Raw genomic sequence first — 5,203 nt, forward strand, 5'->3', positions numbered from 1 at the left:
GGTTCCTAGATAAATGGATGGATTTACATTTTGTATGTGTTCAGAAAATTATGGACAGTTTGATACAAGTCCTCTTTTTCCTCTTTCCAACTGTGTTGAAAATCTTTTTTGCTGCTGGTGTAAACATTTTAGCAGATCTTGTGCTAAATCTCCCAGTCCACCATAACATTCTGTCATTATGACCCATAAAAAAAGAATTTTTTTATTCACACATGTTTTTTTTTTTTTTTGTTGTTTTTTTTTGTGACTCCCAATGGGTGAGTCCTTTTCCTGGGTATGGTAGACCACCCTCAAAAAACTTTACTTTCCTGACTAGACCACTGCACAAGTCATTACACAGAATACAAAGCTTATTTGCCCCAGATAAGTGTTAATGTTCGAAGCCCTGACTAAGCATAGGTTGCTAAGACTGATTCGACCAAAGATCATGAGGAACACTTGTGTCATGTTGCACATATTCCTTGGCCATGAGAAGATTCTGGGTGAGATGAACATAATATCAAAGATATATATTTTACACTTCCAATGTGCTAAGCTTTTTTTAAGTAGTTGCATACGTAACTTTGGGGGGATACTTTTAAAACCGTTTAAAATTTTCTTCTGCTCATTAAAACAACATGATAGTGATATTTTATAGTACTGTTTTTTTTAAAGTTCAGCCATTATTGGAATCATCACTACATCTGTTGAGCTGCTAAACCGAATGATATAGTAAATCATCTTTGTTGCTACCTAGGCAAGTTTCCCAATTTGAGATTTTTCAGTAGCAGCTGGCCCACTAGCTAAATGTAAGTTTTTTTCATAGTCTAGTTTAAATGTAAATGGCCACTATGTATGACATATGGCATTGTAGTAAATATACACTCACTGAGTATTTCGTTATAAACATTTTACTAGGAGCATTTCATTATATTAATACTGGGTAGGGCTTATCTTTGGTTTTACAAGATGTGAGAAACATTCACATCCTTCTTTAGTTACTCTCTCATCAACAAGGAAATTGTGTTCACAGAACTCGGGCTCACTGAATGTTTTTTATTTATTGCAAGATTCTAAGTAAACTTTGGATATCGTTGAGCATGAAAATCCCAGGGGATCAGCAGTTATAGAAATACGCAAAGCCACCCATCTGGCGCCAACAACCGTAAAATCACTGAGTTGTCCTGCATCTGTGTGCTGTTATACATTCCTTTTACCAGACAGTTGGCTGTTTTGATAGTTGCATGAATAAATTGGTGGACATGTGGTCCTAATAAAGTGTCTAGTGTGTATATATACTGTACAGTATGTATGTAACATAGATTAATTTCCACAAATGTCTCTGTGAATCAGTTGTTACGATTGTCTGGGCAATTATTTTATAGAACATTAATTTGACCAATCAGATCTGAGAAGGTAACTGAGCTTTGGTAAGACCTTATTAAATTGGTGTTAATTTCTCAGGGTAACATGTGTTAGAAAATACTAATCAGTGTTTTGAATAACCTCTGATTCTGTTTTTTTTTAAAAGGGTTTCATCTTTGTTGTACCACAGATAAACTCTCAAATCTGATTTGCCAAATAAAATTTCTATAACATAAAAGCTCTGACAGAATTTTTGGTTTTATAACAACAATGATAATGTTCTTTTATCATTGACTCTTATCATATCACTCTTTGAGGTGGTCATATCACACCATCTTTCATCTTATAGACTCTACTTGTGGTATTTAAAGAAAATGGTTACTTTCACCTGAGGCATAAAAATATTTTCAAGATTATAACACAAGTCTAGCCTGAACTTTTTATTATTTACTACTCATGGTTCACAAGAAGGCATGGTGTTTTCTGTTCTTGGTCCACACTGACAAGCTTTTGCTCATGTGCTGGTGTTTTGCTGTGTGAAATGTTTAAATAGTCTGGAGAAACACTTGTTTCATGAATTTGAAGAAAATGAAATCATTATTGACTGGTATTGAAATTTGCAGATGTTTACATTGCATTGAAACCGTGTAAACCTCGTGATTTTTTTTTCTTAAGGAAAGAGGATGTGAGTTTGAATTTTAACTACCATATTTGTGTCCGTTATTACTTGCACTAGTCATGTGAGTGTTTAATGGTCTGTCTGCTGCATGCATGCTGAATTACTAAGAAACTGTTTAAAATTTAGAACATTTCCAGCATTTTGAACATTTACTTTTAGGCATTTGGCAGACGCTCTTATCTTATCCACTTTACATTTGAAGTTGAAATCATTAAATCAATCCTTACTCTGATTCACAAGGGTACTAAATATAAGTAGATTGCCAGTGATTTGATTGTACGGACATTTAGAGAAAGTTCATTCCACCTAGCAGCCAACACAGAAAACAGTGTAGACGCATGTCTTCCTCGATCCCTGAGAGATGGTGGGAGCAGTCAAGCAGGGTCAATGGGGTCGAATCAAAGGTCAGTACACAAGCCCCAGTGATCACCAAGAGGGTCTTAAGCCTCTGCTAAATGGCTGATAACCATGAATATCTTTTCTATTTGTCAATGAGAAACTGATGAAACAGTCTTCCAGGTATGCAACATCTGTCTGGAACTATTAAACCACAGGATGCTTTTCTGGCAAAATGGATGATTTTGAGCTTGACATTTACACACAAAAGCACTATATGTTTGGACACCACATTAACTCTATCACATACAACTTTATGACAATGGCATTCATTAATACTCAAAACACTGTTATGTGTTCTTCCCTACTTAATTTTATTAGAATTTACCTGAAAATTATGTGTCTGGATTATACCCAAGAGCATTTTTCCAGATTAGATCACCTACCATCTCATTCACCATAGAAACATATTTTTGCAATTTTTTTATTAGCTCAGAAGATGAATCACAGTCTTTAAAAAGGCCGGACAGTTAAAGATGCTTTTGCTAAGTTTAAAATCTAACAACGTCCTGGGAAATCTTTAAATGATGTCTTTACATGCTGTAGCATTACAATTTGGCTGCACTGAAACTAAAAGCATCAACCATTTTACAGCATAATAATGTGCATGGAGTCATTGTTATGCTAAAAACATGTTTGAGCCTTTTAGATCCAGGGCAGGCAAATTGTGATGCAACATAAAGACATGGGCTGCCAAGGTTGGAGTGAAAGAATGCGAATGGCCTGCACAAAGCCCTGAACACCTTTGGGATCAATTGAAATGCAGACTGCATAATTAGTTGGGTTAAAGCAATAAAGTCGTGATCAACAGACAAACGATTAGTGATCTAATGCTAGAAGGGACAACATATGCACTCAGCTGCAACTTGAGGTGTCATTTTTTGTGTCATGAAAAATGTCCCTACTGGTCATGTAGTTGGAATGCACATTCAGGTGAAGCCTGTGGGACATGCTAAGAGTTGGGGATAACATAGACACCTCAGCACACACTGCCTTAATTGTGGCACAACAGTAGCCTGATGTGAATATAAAGAACTAGGACATGAGGATGGCAGGTGATTTTAAAATAGGCTCCTGCATATCTACAGTCTACTCGTATAATTATCAGGATGTATTTTTGGTCTTCTATTTATTTTACCAAACTATTGGTATAAAATAATGCACTTCTGTCTAGATATTCTTAGTATTATTATTCTTAGACAGTATTATAATAATAAACAGCATAAAATCTCATCTAAAACTGTTTCCATTACAACCTGAATATTTAATGATATATATATATATATATATATATATATATAAAGTGTATTGGGCTGGGCGGCTTGCACCAGGGTCCGGGTTCGATTCCTGGCTAGACTCTTTGTGCATGGAGTTTGCATGTTCTTCCTGTGCTCGATGGGTTTCCTCCAGGTACACAAGTTTCCTTCCACAGTCCAAAGATCTGCAGATTAGGTTAATTGGCGTTTGCTTTCAAAGGCTACACTCAATGCTGCGTGAAAACGCTATGGGAAACATCTTGTCATGTTGCCGGTTGTGAAGCATGTGTGTATCAAACATGCCAAATTTTTGGCTTTTATAACCTCGGTCGGGTGACGTCATCGGATAAAATGCTAGAAGGTTAAAAGGTTATAAATAGGAGTAAACCGGAAACATTCCTCAGATTCTTGTCTTCACCTAGTTGTGTGCGTGTCTGTGTCTAACCAGCAAAATAAGTGTTTAACTGACCGATAATGGCAGAGATGTCCCTCCGCGTGTATAATCCATGTCGGAGGTCGAAGTGTAGATCTCTACACTTTACTGCTTCAATTAAGTGCTACGCGCGCGCCTCACATTCCTTGAGAAGCTTCGAGCCACCGCACACTCCTGGGGCTTGAACTCGTGCATCTGGCAGAGCTGTGAGAGACGGATTTAAAACTCCTTTCTTTCGCGTTCTCATCGGATCGGGAAATTCCTCTGTCCGCTTTCAAGCGCGCCCTGGTGCTTTTTGTGTATGGGCAAGGATAAAACATCCTCTCTTGCTTATGTGGAGATGGTAATAGCCATATAACCTCTAAGCATTTAAAAAATAAATAAATAAATGAATAAAAAAGGAAAAAAAAACATAGACGGCAGGTTCTGTCAGGTGGCCGGGGGGCGGAGCCTCAACGACGCTCTCTCCCCTTTTTTTTAGCAATCTCCATATGAGTTAACCCTTTCATGGAGTAAAATGTATTTATCTCGTGTTTTCCTGCCATTAACTTATTTATTTATTTAAATATAGTTGAGGTGGAAGCGCAGGCTTATATGATGACACCCAGATAGAAGAGACGCTTCCAGGCTACTTCTCTCCTGGGACCTAATCCTTCCTGAAAAGCTATTACTTCCTTTCAAGCTGTGTAGACTTTTTATCTTCCCTGGAGGGAAAAGCTTTTTAGGCAGCAGGTCAGGTTGGTGATCCATTGCACATCATGGCGGTTTTGCACGCCTACCAGGCTGACTTCCTGAGAGACTTGAGTACTGGCGGGGCTCTTCAAGGTAGGGCGTATTGGAATTATGCCCGGCCACAGACTTGTCTCTTCGTGCAACAAAGCAGAAGCTCGTGCTAACGGTCGTTTTATGGCTGCGATGGTTTCCGCGGAGAGGCACTTGTGGTTGAATCTCAGGGGCATCAAGAAGAAGGATCGTGCATTCCTCCTTGATGCCCCCATCTCGCCTTCCGGCTTACTTGGCGATGTCATTACCTTGGTCGCCACTAGGTTCATGAGGCGAAGTTATATAACAAGCCCTCTGGAAATTTCTTCCTCG

The sequence above is a fragment of the Clarias gariepinus genome, chromosome 6 (genome assembly GCF_024256425.1).
Source record: "Clarias gariepinus isolate MV-2021 ecotype Netherlands chromosome 6, CGAR_prim_01v2, whole genome shotgun sequence".
Classification (NCBI taxonomy): domain Eukaryota; kingdom Metazoa; phylum Chordata; class Actinopteri; order Siluriformes; family Clariidae; genus Clarias; species Clarias gariepinus.